This window comes from Lepidothrix coronata, unplaced genomic scaffold (assembly GCF_001604755.1).
Source record: "Lepidothrix coronata isolate B3197 unplaced genomic scaffold, Lepidothrix_coronata-1.0 Scaffold129, whole genome shotgun sequence".
Taxonomy (NCBI): Eukaryota; Metazoa; Chordata; class Aves; order Passeriformes; family Pipridae; genus Lepidothrix; species Lepidothrix coronata.
This window is the reverse complement of record NW_016690309.1, coordinates 2,000,346-2,016,052: the sequence shown is the minus strand read 5'-3', so window position 1 is coordinate 2,016,052 and position 15,707 is coordinate 2,000,346. Positions and strand designations below refer to the sequence as shown.

Below are 15,707 nucleotides of genomic sequence, written 5' to 3'. Positions count from 1 at the left end.
ATGTTTACATGAAAGACACTACGTGAAGCAGTTGTAATAAATGAAAATTTTCCACTAGTAAACCGTGTTTAATGCCTATAAAAGGGATGTGTTCTTAAAATAGGAGCACAAACATGTCCACTTGATTGTTGCAATGGACTTTTCCCCCTGAGCTCAAGGATAAATATCACTGATTAAAAAAAAAAACAAACCCCCTTTTATCGCTATAGATGGCCTCCCAGTTACATTTTTAAATTCATAGCACTGAGAAGCAGCTCATCTTTAGAGCTGTTCCAAATACATAATTCCAGAGCTTTCAAAATACAAATAGTGCGTTTTCTTTTTTATTCACTCTACTTAATTTCCTCTATTTAATACAGGAGGATGCAGATATTTCATCTTACTATTAGTAACGTAAGTAACTGCTATTCAGTCTTTAGAGTTAATTTGTAGCGTTCCAACCTCTGACACAGCAGCAAACTTCAAGAAAAACTCAAGTTAAATGAAACTGGGAATTACATCAGTGTTTAAGAAGGAGAAATTCTACGTTCTACACGACCTGTAAAACGGATGATTTGTGACTTTTCTCATTTGTCTTAATTAAAAGCTGAATATCATTCCAAAGCCATTTTTGGCATCTTTGGGATGAAACAATGAGGGCTTGTCTGAGGTTTTGTCCTGTCATTTTTTCTGTGGCTGCTGGGTATACCTCCTCAGTTTCACAGTTCACAGAATGGTGCTTTGGTATTCAGGACTTCAGCTTTTCATTTCTCTCACAATGGGCAAATGAAAAGGTCCTGTGGCATCTATGGTATTATTAGACCATATTTTTAAGCATAAGAAAAACCCCATGCAATTGGACAACGTACAATTGTTTGCTGGGCGTGCAAGTGACGGTGAGACTTTTGTCCCCTCTGTTTTGTCCAACACAACATAACACAAGGGAGAAACAAATGGCTTTTAGTCGTGACATTAAGCAACTCGGGCAATTTAAAGTTTACCAGCAGGCAAAGTTGACTGTGCAGGGCTGTGAATAGGGAATTTCTCTTTCACACTGTTGAACAGATACATCATTATGTGGCTCCAGGCTCTTTCCCCACAGGCAGAGCGCTGCAGTTCCATATTTTATGAGGAGTTGGAGGGAACACCTCACCACAGCTGAAAGAAAACCACCGAGGTTTACTGGGAAACAACACGAGACTGATTTGGTTGATCTGTTTAGTGTTAAGAACGATGTATTTATTAGATTAAAGATATCACACATGTTAGAGACCTCCTCCCCACCAAAGAAAGGGGCTATTAGTCATTCATCAGACCCATCTTCAAATTTCTGTGGAAAGGATGTAAAATTTAGCAAAAAACCCTGTAAAACTTTTATTTTTGCTCGAGTAACAGGTCTTTCCGTTCTGGACAATACATCATTCTCTCCATGTGATAATTATGCCCAGGCACAACCTGATGTTCCTCTGTGTTTGTCCAGGTTTCATGGACATACAGCAGTGCATCATGTACCCCTAGTTGGACTTGCCTGCTCTATATTCAGGTGTCCTGGCAAAAAACACATGGAATGTATCAGTTCAGCTGCTACTTGCACTAAATCTGATCCTTCAGGAAAGCATCATAAGCAAGTCAGACAAGTTTAGGAAGTTCTGAGTTTAGTGCCCAGACAAGCTCTGCAGTGCATGTGCAGGAAGTCTGACATGTCAGAGAAGCAGAGGATGGGGAATGGATAATGTAAGAGAGGATGGACTGCAGATTTCAGAGCTCTAGGCTGTCACTCAGCACTGGTCTGCTGCTCCTCTTCTGCGGTGACACTGTGCTGACAGAAGTCTCAAAACTCAAGATACATAAAAAACCCAAAAGTAGACTAGATCTGTTCACTTAACGGGTGGTTTTGAAGCACAGATTTAAACCAAACTACACATAAGTAATTGCCAACCACCAGAAAGCCAAAAATTCAGCAGAAATGAAGTGATATGCTGACACACAGGATTATATTTATTATCCAGTTCTGCCTTTCTCAGTGATCTCCTGAACTTCATTTGCCCACCTACCTTTCACCTTAGATAAGGGGATCATTTCCTCCCCTATCACTTGAAATTAATTTTTGCCAGTTGCTACATAAGTGAAGATTCACATAGATTGCTTACTGTCTTCAAAACTAATCATTCAAAAAATAAGATATATAAGCTCTTCCACCTCGAGGTAATAATCTCTTTGTACAACCCAGGGTAACTATTTAGGGGTTCCTTGCTTCATTGTGCCATGCTCTGATGAAAATCCCTACGAGCACCATCCTAGCTGGACAACATTATTGCATAATATCACCCCTCAAAATTCATTATTTAAAACAAAACCAAAACCAACATTGATGTTTAATTCCATAAAATTCCATAAAATTGGAATTTTATCTGCATCTCTTCAATTTACACTTGATGTTACAGCTTTACACTGGTTCTGGTGTACTGAGACAGTCAATCAAAAAGACCTTTGCTGCTCAAGTTTTGAAGGTGATGCCACTGGACTGACTGAAGTCCCTGGGTAAGCAGATGGAACAGGATGGAACCGATGCAGGGAAGCAATTTTTGAGAGCTGCAGTTTCTTCTGAATATCCTCTTTGTTTCAATCCATTCAAGTAGCTCAGTTAAGAAGTATTAAAGCTGAAAAATCAACCTAAGAGTAGGAAAAAAAAGGAAGATTACCTATTTTCCTCTGTCAATCTACAGCTAAACCTGAGTATGAAAGGATAAGATCTGCTTTCTCCAAGATTGTGAAAGCTGTGGCTACTGGAAGCTTCCAGTTTAATTCCCATTCTGCAGGCCATGATTTCAGTTGTTTCATAAAATATTTTAAAATGCAAACATACTTTTGAAATGCATCGAGCATATTTAAGGTAGTCCTAATGAACAATTTAACATGATCTCATGTAAATTTTAATTGAATGTCAGTTCTCGTACAAACAGAACTGGATGCAAATCATAAATAACCAATAATTTAAAGTGCTATTCACTATTTTGTAACAACAAAGGGTGAGAAATTAATATTCTGAATAAGATATTTTAAAGCTAAACCAGATTAATTCAGTGTGTGTATATACAATGTCATCTCTCCGTTGTAAAATCAAAATAGCCAGATTTGTAAATACTGATCAGTTGCAAATTTATGTTTACACGTTCATCAAAAAAAGGAAACTCGATTTCTCTTAAGAAAGACAACAGGAATTTAAAAAGTGAAAAGAAAATCTAAACTCCCAACATCAAATCTTTCTGTTTGTTCTTTTAAAGAATAGTTAAAATTAGGGATTTGCATCTAACCACCCTTACCCTACCTGGAACATTTAATCCACAATTTTAATATTAAAGATAAAAATAAAGGAGGACAATGCTTAGCACGTTTGCCTTTTTTTTTGGTAGGAATTTATTACTCATATTTCCCACGGGGAAACCACACAGCCTCAAGATTTTCCAAAAAAAAGGTGCCTGTAATTACTTTTCTAAGCTTCTATTCATGCATCTGAATAAGTGAATTGATTGTGAATATGTTCTGCAGCTTCTAACAGGTCCTAACCATTAGGCTGATCAAAAATTTTTCGAGCACATTTATATTGTTGTAAAAACGCTGACATGTCAAAACGCAAACTTTCAAGATAAATATGTGTTTTGCCAATAAAGGGAACCTTGTGGGAAGGTTCTCAGGGCCAATTTGGGATTTCTGATGCCTAGCCCAGCCTCTGCCCACAGCACAAAGGAGTGCTCAGCGGGTGGCTGAGGTGTCCCCTCCCTGCGTGTGAGTTTGGCCTCTGCTTTGGCAGCACACAGACCTTTATTTCCTCCGAAAAATTTTCCTAATGTCATCTATTCCATTCCTTTTTCATAGGAGAAATGCCCAAGTTGCGATTTTCTTTCACAGAGCGGGTGTTTTCCAGCTCGGGATTTTTTTAAACGGGTGTTTGATCAGCACTAAGTCACCGTGCGTACTAAAAGCAGAAGTTGCTGGATATCCAGCACTGCTCCCTTTGCCCCGCAGGTGACACGGGAAGAAGCGTGCGGGAATCACATTTGTTCCTGGCAGGATTTTAAAACCATTCCACTTCAGAATCGCTCGGCGTTGGTGCAGCGAAGCCCTTTCTACGTGTAATCTGCCTCTCCTCCATGTACGCACTCAACTCTCCTGCTCTCCACTCATAATATCATCGAGAGTGTAATGTTATATATTTATGATTCTACGATGGCCTGATTTTGAGGCAGAGGGAAGCTGTGCGTGCTCAGAGCCTCTGAGGCGCTGGAAGGGGCTTTCCCAGACACCCCCCGTGTCCCCCGGTGCCCCACCAGCCCCGGACCTCCGGAGCCCCCCCAGCCACCGCCGGAGGGATGCGCGGCGGCTCCCCGGGAATTTGGAGCCCCGCTGCCAAACTTCCCTGCTGAGGGAAGAAGGGGATGACCGGGACACCCCTCACCACCTCCCCCCCCCCAAACGGCGCGGAATTCCTGCCTCCCAAGCTCAGACACACACCCGCTCCCCGAGGATGCCGCCTCAGCCCTGCCCCGGGCAGGGGGGAGCCGCGTCCCCTCCCGCCGGGGGCGGCCCCGCAACGCCCCCGCTGACCCGCACCCGCGGCGGGAGGGGACAGCCCGCGCTCCGCCGCAGCGCATCCCGGCCGCGGGCCAGGGAGCGGCCGGGCCATGGAGCACCGGGGCCGGGGAGCATCGCAGCGCCCGCACATCACCGCGCCCGCCCCGCAGCCGGCCGGGCGGGGAGGAGGGAGGGCCGGCGGTGGGGGATTCTTGGCCCCCCAAAGGAGGTGGGGGAGGCGGGGGAGGGGAGGCGGGGGGGAGGGGAAGGCTGAGCTCCCGGAGAAGGAGACGATCGCTCGCACAAAATCCGGCGTCCTCCGAGCAAGCCCCCGGCGGGCAGGGTATGTATATTGTTTTGGCAGGGGGGTCGGGGCAGGGATGCGGCGCGGCTGCCCCGGGCGGGTCTGGCCGCGGGAGGATCAGCGCAGGGCCCGCTCCCGGTGCGGGGTCGGGGGATGGCAGCGAGCTCGGAGCCTCGGCGCTGCCTCCCCCGGCTGGGGACCGCGGAGACGGGGGGGATGGGTCTGCCTCTGTGTTGCCGTGCGAGGGTCTGAACCCCCCTTCCAGCCGCACCCCCACACACACACCTACCCACCCCCGAGCACGTCAGGGCTTTGCCTCTCCCAACCAAGCTTCCCCTTGGCTTCTTAAAAAAAATAAATATATATAATACATATGCCCCAAAGCTGGAGAGAGTGAGGCGGGCGGGGGTGGCGGAGGGGAAGGGCTTTTCTGAGGCTCGGGGGAGAGGCGGAGGGAGGGACAGGCGGCGGGAGCCTCGCAGCATCATCCCGTGCCCCGGCTCCGCGGCGCTGCCGCCGCCGGGGTGCGGAGCAAGGTAAGGGCTGTCACGGCGCTCCGGGGACCCTGCCACCCCCTCTCTCCGGCCGTGCTCCCTCCGGCTCGCTGGCGAGGGGCAGAGCGGCCCCTGCCCCGCCGTGCCCCGCCGGGAAGTTACTTTGTTCGCAGAGTTCCCTCGGAGGCTGCGCTGGGATCCCCGGGCTCCCGGTGCCCCCCGCATCCCCCCCGCCCTGCTCAGGTGTCACCGGAGCCTTCCCGGCAAGGAAAGGAAGCCCCCCGTGGAAAATCCGGGTGCGCCTTCCCCGGTAGCTTCTCCTCGCGTAGCCGGGGGAAGGGGTGATGGAAGAGGAAGAACTTCCCTTTGTCGTAGGAGAGGATTGAGTGACCTCCAAAGTTTTGTTCCGGGAGGAAACCGCTGGATAAGTTTGGTAGGGTTCACGCCGGTTTTCGTGTCATTTATCGCGCTGTTATCTGGTGTCCAGCACGCTCAGAGCAGCGGAGCAGTCAAAAAAGATCGGAGATGTTTAGGTAGGGATTTCATGGCTCTTAATGCATTGCTTTCTTAGGACCAGCGTCCTATGTTTTGCACTTGCAGATGGGGAGTGTGGAATACATTTATAAATGAATACTTGTCCGTGGGTAACACAGAGGATGAGGATGGGAAACATGCAGGAACTAGACTGATTTTAAACGTTCCATTCTCTGTGGCAGAAGATCGGTAGCTGAAGGTTTCTGCTTACACAGTCTATACCTTGACAGTATCATAATTAAGAGATCTGCTGATAATGTATGGTATTGATAGCCGTTTCAACCTCAGTTTGTTTAATTTCCTAGTTAATCTAGGCTACTACAAAGGATCTTTGGATATTCTGGATAAATTGATAACTAGGCAAGATTATTGAACTTTGTGATTGGCTCGTGAGGAAGTGAGCTCTCAGTCTTTCTAAAGTAGAGATTTAAAATATAAGACTACATTTTTGAAGTGCACATCTGAAATCTGACTACCAAAAAAGCGTGCATCTTTTGAGAAGACCAGTTAAGGAGAATTGTAAATGCTAATTGTGTTGCACCCATTTGTAATAAAGTTTCATGATGCCAGGCACTGTAAATTTTGTGGTAGGGTACTAAAAAACAGGGGTGGCTAATTTCTATTTTGTGTATGGATTTCTTCGAAATTATTAAATGTAATAATTATCCCATGTATGATACACACATGAACTGATTAACATTAGTTATTGTCTATGAAATTTTAATGGTGTGTTTAACCAGTTTTTAGCCGGGCACTTGTGGTTTGTTTCATTGTCTCGAGCTATCTGAGACAGAAGAATGTTCAAATTTCTTGCTTGTTATCCCATCTATCTCTTCTCTTATCTCCTTTGGTCTAAATCAGTAACTGTATATGTTCACATGAAGTAAAATTCTCATTTTAAAGATACAAATCTTCTTGGTGGACAAGAGCCATCACCTCCTGCCCTGTGTGAAAACCTGCTGGGCTGGTATTAATAAGATACTTGTTTTAGTGTCAGTTTGTGATGCCAAACAACAAACATTAGAGAATGCAGAGATAAAGCTGGTGCTCTGATCTTTGTTTAAACAGGTCATGGTTTTTATTTAATGCTGCATGCTCATTATGGGAACTGTCAGCAGGAATGTAAAGCGGGCTGGAGTTCTGGTTTGGCAGGCAGGGATGATTCTGACGTTGATGTTGCTGCTCCTTGAGTTAATGGCTCGTAGAATGTAGTGTTGTTTGTGATCATATTTATTTAGTTGAATGTATTATATGAAATTAGGATTATGCCCTTCCAGGAATCAAATATGATCAGATCTGCTGCCTCAGGTGCAGTCCTCCTGACCTGCAAGGTTACACAGGAGTGGGCTCTTCTATTTAGGGGAATGTGCAGAAGTGTAGAGAAAGGTCACTATTATTTAAGTCAGCTGGAGTTCTGCCACTAAATTATAAGGAAGGAGACTCAAATCCCCTGAAACCAGGTAACTGCTTAATCAATCACCCAGGCAGTTTCTTTTTTTTCAGACATATGAAAACAATATCAAATAGTAATTAGAAAGTGCATTTGCAATTGAGAATTTTAATATTTTTTTGTCCGTGAAAACGGTTTTCATTGTGGTTAATAGACATAGTGAAAATATGCAGTCCCTTTGGTTCTTGCTGAATCTTACTCTGAAGAATTCAGAGGGGATGTGCAAGGTAAACTGAAGGAAGAGCCTTTTCACATGTTCTGTTACCTTAAGATATATTAGAATATTGCAAGGTACAGTCTGAACTTTCAAAATAAGACTCAGTGTAGTGCTGGAAACTTTAATTTGGGTGTTCTGGATCATACACCAGTTGGGGTTCTGTGGTCATTGTCCGTAGGTAAATTCGGTCTGCGTGAGAGTGCCTGAGAACAAAGTGGTCTCTAATTGTTATTTCTAACTTAAAATAAATGCTTTATTTAAAATCCTGGGTATTCTAGGTTATGTTTTGAAATACAAGCAAAGTTAGTAATGTGAGAGAGTCCTTTAAGGTCACTGGATTGGTACCCTTTGACTTCTTCTTGGAAAAGCATTCTTTTAGTCAATGTTATTCCAAATAAAATAGCATTGAGAGTGTGATGTGTGGGCAAGGCTGCAGATGACAGTCCAAGATCTATTGCAAAAAGGGGCCGAACTGTTATGGGACTGGTTATTCCCCTGCTTCTGCAGTGACCACCCCTGGAGGTTGAAGCAACTCGTTCTTTGGGGCTGCTTGACCTCATTGTTGACATGTCAACAAGTGTGACACTTCTGGTGGGATTTGATATGACAGTGGAAATTGCATGAGGATTAACAATTAACCAGCGTTGTATATGGGTAGTAACTTGCAGTCATAACTGATTTGGGATTCATAACACCAACCCAAACACAAAACGCTTGGTGTTTTCTTTTCGGTCACAATTTAAGATGCTTTTATTTACCATGGGAGTAAGATTGAGTTCATAATACCATTTAAATATGCTGTATTCTGTGTGGCTATGGAGAGCCATACTAATATTACTGTAGTAGGGACTCATCTTCACTCAGATTGAGAGGTGTAATGCTGATGTATAATACATTTCAATTGCAAGTATTAGCCCTTACTTGTTACGTATTTGTAATTCAGACTTTTCTGCTGAAAACAAGATCACTCTATTTAGTGTACATCACTTTTTTGAGAGCTATTTTTTCGTGTGGCATGTCCTCTTAACCTTTTCTGTTCAGCTCCTCTGCCGTGCAGTCAGTCCGTCTTCCCTGATGGCAGGTGAGGGGCTTGTCACTCGCCCAAAGGCTGAAGCCAGCAGAGCAGCTGTACAAGTAGCATACGAAGGAGGTTGATGGTGACTGATATTTTTGACTGGGTTTTTTCCCCCCTGCTTTTCCTAACTGGGTGTTCTGCACGAGCTCCCTTTCCCTGCTGGCTCCCGATCGCGTCGCTTCGCTCGCCGTGCCGTGTCACGCGCACGCACCCTGCACGCCACTTTATTTCTTACCACCTTTCTCCTGCTCTCGCTGGCTCTATCATATCCCATCTTCTTGCTGCTTTTGCCTTTTGTGATGCTAATCTTGCTTATTTTTCTTTTTTTTCCTTCTCCCTAAAAGAAAATGGAAGGAACACCCTGTGCTGCCGCTGCACCGATCGTTCCTCTGCGTTGCTGGGTTGTTTTTCTCCCATGTCCTTTGTTGAGTTTCTGGAGACTCTAAACTGTTTGAGGCAGAGACTCTCTGTTCCTGTAGGGCTGTCCAGTGTCCAGCATCCTTTGCTGTTGGATTTCATAATAAATAGCAATACTAGAATTATTTTGACTTGGTGGGACGGCCTTTCTTCCGGTTCTTTGGTAGAAAAGCAAAAAAATTTCTTGCTCAGAGCTTTTCTACACTGTGTTGCTGTTCTGAGGTAGATCTCAGTTTTGCCCCTCAACCCTTTGTCCCTAAAATGAGTAGCTTCTGGTAAAAGTTCAAGATACATTGCCTAATGTAGCAGGGGTGGGGTGGATTAAAACTTAGCAACTACCAGAGGTTAACAGTCTTGTAACTTGGTCAAGGATGACAATAAAATGTTGACTTCAACACGTTTTAGTGGAAACTTCAGATTTGTCAACTCTAAAAAAATGTTCAGATTTCACCGTGTTGATCAAATAAGACAAAAGGGAAAAGAAAATCCAAAAATGTGTAGTGAGTTTGTTCCAGTACTTGACTCTTTCCCTCCTAAATAGGTTTTCATTTTGATTTCCATTTCCTTTTCACCCCTAAACTGTATAGGCTTTATGTCATAAAGGGGGTTCTTTGTGGGCATGACTTTACAGGAAGGACAAGTGAGTGGTTCAAACAACTGTTGACTGTTTTTTCTGTACACCAAGGAATACCTGGAAAAATAAAGGTAACAAACCCAGTGACTCCCTCCCTGAACATTAATCAGATGACATGAAGGATCTCAATGGGGTGGCTGCAGCTAAATGAGGGAAAAGTGGAGACAACAAAATTAATATGGCAGTATACTTCATTTCCAAAGTTTTGTCTCTAAGAGAAAAAAATGAAGCTGGTAAGGATTTGCTTGATAAAGTTTATAATTTAACTCCAGGCACTAATAGAAAAAGTTACACTGATCTTGGAAATAGTATCGTTCTAAATATATTTATATGTAAACTGTGTTCTACTTTCCACCTCTGACATATATTTGTGTGCATGTATTGTAGCATTCCATTAATCTCGAACTGTGGGAATATACTGGCCACTTTTGTTTTGTGGATGGGGCCAAAAGAGTGAAGAAAAAGCACTTTCTTCAGTTAAAAAATAAACCAAGTTCTTTCTTAAATAAGTCATGTTTCAGTCCTTACACAGTCTTCATCCCAGTAAATAATATTGGGAGAGATTCAAGAGTTGAATCAGCTGACATGCCCAAATTGCAGAGTGAAATGTAGAATCAAATCCCCACATCCCTAATTTATTCCTGTTGGAATGTCCGTTTTTTATAATTTCCCCACATAACCTGTATTTTTAGCTATTTGCCTTTAGAATGAGTAGCATCACTTTGGGGCTTTTGATTTGTCCTTTATGAATGTATATACACACATGGTTTTCAGGAATTCAGGTAGTAGATTTTGTTTTACTGCCAGACACGAAGGCACATTTTTTAGAATGAGGAAGGAATTTTGTGGCTCTTGGATATTTATTTAAAATTTCCTTCTCTAGAGGTAATTACTTAAATGGATTAGCTACTTCTGCAGGTATTTTTGGATAAATACAGGTAGTATGGGACCAAAATAGTATATTTTTCAGGGAAAAGATTGGGTTTTACTCAAGAAAAATGTATCCATTTAAATATTTCATGGAAATATGACAATGTTTTGTACATTCAGGCAATATCATAAATAGGATTACAGTAATGCATTTAGCCTTGACAAACACGAGGTCTATTTGTAAATCTTAAGAGCACTGCAGTGTTTAAAATATATTGGATATATGGTAAAGCAGAAGTTTAAGGTGAAAACAAAGCAGTACTGTTGTGTTGTGTTTCTTTTTTTAAATTGAATAAATCAACAGTTTATTTGTATGGATGAGAATTTGATTCAGAAAATGCTACCGCTAATGAACCAAAATAGAATTAAATCTTCATAAATAGAATATTCAGTTATTGCAGTTTTGGGAACCAGGTAGGGAAATGAGAAAAGGTAATTTGAAATTATTCAAAATAAGACTAACTAAGCAGGTTTCTAAGTGGTAACTGCTTTAAATAAATACAGAATTAGATTTCTTAGGTAAATGTGTAGCCTTTGTATTTTCTGAACTCAATGTCTATCTCTTTCTGGACACCTGGTCAGAACTTTGTTGCACAGTAGGTAAAGGATATTTTTGCAGGAAACTTCACAGAAGTGGATGTTGGGGCACCATTCCAGAAGGCAAATAATCCCTTTCATTTCCTACTTGCTGTGTCTATATAATCTTTCTATGACAGTTGAAGCCAACAATTATGTTGGTGTTCTTTATAAATAAAGCGATGAGGGCAACGTATAATATTTGTGTTCGAGATCAATGGAAGAAAACTAATTTGAGGCAAAAAAATCATTTCAGTGGAGAATTTTCTCATAGTGTGTTTGACAGGTCGTTAGGATCCAAAAAAGTAGAAACAATGATGTGTGTTTTAACTTGGTGAGAAATATCTTGGGGCATTTTCTTGCCTTTTTTTTTTCCTAATGAAGGTTAAGATAACTGTAATTATAGAGAAATAAGAGGTTTTATTTAAGTCACTGATTTTTTTTGCGTGTTACAAACCAGATTGCTCAGTGCCCTGTAGATCTGCAGTTAACAAATATGTGATATATGTGAGACACATATATATATATGTATGTGTATGTGTGTGTGTGTGTATTGGTATGTGAAATAGGAGTTTCTAAACAGAAGAGGACAAAATGAGTAGGATTCTGAGGCTTACAAGTAACAGAATTATGTCCCCTGGTTTTGACTCTATAGGTGGGAATAGCTCTGACCTCCAGGGAAAAGATACAGTCACAAAACTGAGTATTATTTGACTGATAACAGATATCAAATTTAGGTTTACTGGCTCAGAAAACCATCTCAGACTTTTTTTTATAGAGGCAATCCAAAGAGTTCTCTTAATAAACAATGGCTTTGGTCTGACTTGGTTCAGCAGAAGCCATTGAACAGAGCAGAGACAGAAAACCAGGATGCTTCAGATCTCTTTCAGTTAAAGAAACACCATAGGCAAAGGTTTTTGAAAATACCATAGTGGGCCTTATGTGCTCAAGATGAGAGCCATGGTAAAGGGGCATTTGTAAAGGTTTTATTCCAGTTTTTGACCTTAAGACAACTCTCCAGACTTACACAGCAGTATTCTGACACACCGTGCCCTGAGGAGAAGGGGGACACAGTGCATGTTGTCCTCTCATGGTTCTCACAGAATGGATTCAATTTTTTGGCAACCAGCAAATGAAACTCACCCTCATCTGTACATTTTATTTGCTGCCTAAACTCAGGGATGTCTCAGCCTGTGTGGGTACAGAGTCAGGGCAGCAGAGTCTGGAGGCACCCAGGAGGGCCAGGGAGGGGTCCCAGCCCCTCTGCCTGGGGCTGGGATGGAGGGAAGGCCCCAAGGCTCTCACCCTGGCATGGGGATGGAGGGAAGGCCCCAAGGCTCTCACCCTGGCACGCTTCATGCCCCCTTCACTGGCATTTAGAAAAACCAGGGCCCCCAAATGCCACGTTGCTTCTGTAGCTGAAGGAGGGTCAGAGTTCCAGCAGGATTTGAGGTTCATTGTGAAGGACTCTGTGAGGTTTTTTAGGGTGGCAAACACAGAACCACATAACCACAGAATATCCTGAATTGGAAGGGACCCACAAGGATCATCCAGTCCAACCCTCAGCCCTGCCCATCCCCAAGAGTCACCCCCTGTGCCCCAGAGGATCATCCAAACCCTCCTGGAGCTCTGGCAGCCTTGGGGCTGTGCCCACTGCCCTGGGGAGCCTGGTCAGTGCCCAACCACCCTCTGGGGGAAGAACCTTTGCCTGAGATCCAACCTAAAGCTCCCCTGACACAACTTCAGACCTTAAAAGGCACTAGAGGTTGTGAGGTTGTAATTCAGATATCCAGGAGGAGCCTGTTCATTTTTTAATGCTGTTGTTTAGTTCTCGACACAAATTGCAGGTGCCTAAAGCGTTTGCTTTGGGAAAAGGGCTTAGAAGTGCATATTTCACGTCAACATGTGTTAGTTTTATTTGTTTATTTTTTTTAATGCAAGGGGAAATGATTCTATCTACAAGAAGCCATGTTTATTTAGAAAACCTAATGATTCCATCAGGAGAAGTGTGCATGATCAAACTTAAAATCCACAAGTCTCGATGACATTTGATTGTGCTGCCCTCACTTTAAAGTCCTCACTTGTCAAGTGAGTAGACCAGTCAAGGGGAGACTCAGTGGTTTTGGTTTCCCATTTCAGAAAATGAAGAGGAGGGAGAGGAGAGTGTATCTATCCCTTTGGAAAGGCTTTCATCTGCAGAGTGATTTGCCTGGCTCATCCTTTCCCAGAGAATAATGCCTTTTTAGGATTATTTCAGCATTCATTTCCCAGTGGCAGAACTGAAGATAGCAGACTAATTCCATTGATTGGCCTCTATCTGAGGTATCTAAGACAGCAAAAACCCTTAGTATTTTCAGCCTATTTTTCATAGTGAGTGATTGCTTTACTAGTGATTGCTTTACTATTTTCAGCAGGTTCACTTAACTCATGGTCAGTCTTCTGGGGGTTAAAACAAAAATAGTAATTTGTGATGCTGAAGCCAGTCACTGGTGGTTATAGAAATGTTACTATGACAATTAGGACCATTGCTGCAGAATACTCTGTAGTGCATTTTTTTGGGTTTAAATAAAGGCTCTATTTCCTGGTGTAAAGGATGATCTGACAGTTTATGAAGAGCACTGTAGTATAGGGAATATCTGAACCATTGTTAAAGCTCTTGGAAGGGTTTCTGGTTAACAGTGATTTGCACAAGAAGCATGTGGTCCATCAGAAACTCTCAGGCTCCTCTTTAAGGTATTCTACTGCTCTTGTCTTAGTTGCTTTCCCTGAAAAAAAAAAAAAACAAAAACCATGGCTTTGATGTTTTATAGCCGCATGAAAATACCTTTTTTTTCCACTTTTTTTTGATACTACATTTTGTTTCTTCATTGCCTCCCCAAACCCCAGCTTGTCAGAATGTGTGAGCAAAACTAACACTGTTTCTGGAGTTACCACTTTGCCACTGATCTTGGTACTGCTGAGAGTCCCAGAGTTGTCTTCTTCCTTTGTGCTGTCTCACTGTTAGTGCAAAATCTGGCAAGTGCCCCTCTTCAGCTCTTGCTGGGATGTGCTTCAGTCATGCTGTTCTTCTTGACCTCCAGATGTTTTGTAATGTACCAAAGTGCTTTATAGTTTTCTCTCTTAACTTATGACTTTTTTTTTATTATTATAATGATCGTCATCAATATTTTATCTTGGTTTCTAATTATTATTTCAGCGACATCTGCCTGAGCAATGTTGTTTTCAAGTCTAGATTCATCCTGTGTGTTGCTGGAATTGTTTCCAAGAAGCCTCAGTGGTGTTTTTAGGCTTGAGACAAAGGGTAGATGATGAAGAGAACAGTGGGGACAATGGAATGAGATATAGTGAGAGTCAGTGGACATGGAACTGAACTGAGGGAAGAACCTAAAATAAAGCAGAATTTGTGAGTGGAGGAGTGAGATTAAAATAAAACATTGTCTTGAAATGCACAAAGCAAAAAAAGATAAATAGGATGCATAAAAAGGCTGGAAAATTCATGTAAAAGGGGGAAATATTTATGCTAGCTGTACAAGAACAGTGTGAAATACAATACCAGAAATTTCAGGCTGAAAAAGTAGAAAAAAAATCTTACTACAAAGATTTAGTGGAGGACCTCATCAAAGGAATTAAATATGTGTGGGTTCAAGCACCTTCCTAGTCCAGTAATTCTTCAGGAGAGGTGTTTCAATGCACATATTTTTCTGGCCTGATGTGAAGCCCTCTGAAGGCTGTGGAGCAGTGTCCATTGTACACAGTGGGCTTTGGGGCCCCTCTGAGCACGTGCTGGAGAAAGCAGCAGAAAAATAATGTATGGAGAACATTCCTGCCATCAGTAAGAAGATGGCTTAGCTGATTTAATAGCTTTTTCTCAGTCTGTGATTCTAACAGCCAGGTTTGTGATATTTATTTTAGTATTCATGTTCTTGCAGTCCTTTTTACATTCCTCTGTTTTTCCCTGGCAGACATCCCGCAGCTCCATAAGTCTGGGGGAAGAGGATGGTTAGCATGTTGTTGCTGTGGGGATTTGAGTCTTAGCTCTCTGTGTTGGTAATGCTGGGCATATAATTTTAAAACTTGCACGCTGTAGAAGCAGATAATTATTTCCCTGCTGCATTTTATACCCTGGTTTGGGAAAGGAATAAATTTCAGAATATTAAAGGAAAGGAAAAGTTCCGGTTTGGGGGACTACTGGAAATGGAAGCAGAAAGAGGGGAGTAATGGGTGTCAGTCTGGTTATCAGTCAAGCTGCAAAGAGACAGCTTGTTCTGTCACACCAAGAGTGTCAGTAGTCAGCCAAGCACTTATGCAGGAGGAAAACCATAGACTGAAAGGTAAGGTTCAAAGACATCTGTGTGTGTTTCTGAAATGAGCTTGAATTAAGCTACTGAGTTCTGCTTACTGAGTCTGTGTGTCACATATCTGATTTCTGCTTAGCACAGGCTATTTGTGTGATTGCTACTTATTTTTATTGCAGGATCTATCCCCTTCCCTTCCCTTCCCAAGCCTTCCCTTCCCAAACCTTCCC

The 15,707-nt window shown here is 42.6% G+C and overlaps 1 protein-coding gene across 4 annotated transcripts in view; it reads left to right on the top strand.

Moving 5' to 3' along the window:
* Window positions 1–4,818: 4,818 nt before the first annotated feature.
* Window positions 4,819–15,707, top strand: part of MPPED1 (metallophosphoesterase domain containing 1) — a 56,523-nt gene continuing 45,634 nt past the window's right edge. Inside the window, exon 1 of one of the 4 annotated variants that reach the window (XM_017826683.1) lies at window positions 4,819–4,894. The gene's annotated coding sequence lies outside the window, so the exon portion shown is untranslated. Of the gene's footprint in view, window positions 4,895–5,293; window positions 5,392–5,618; window positions 5,783–14,425; window positions 15,514–15,707 lie in introns of those variants that run through there. The other 3 variants (XM_017826682.1, XM_017826684.1, XM_017826685.1) reach the window with 3 other exon arrangements.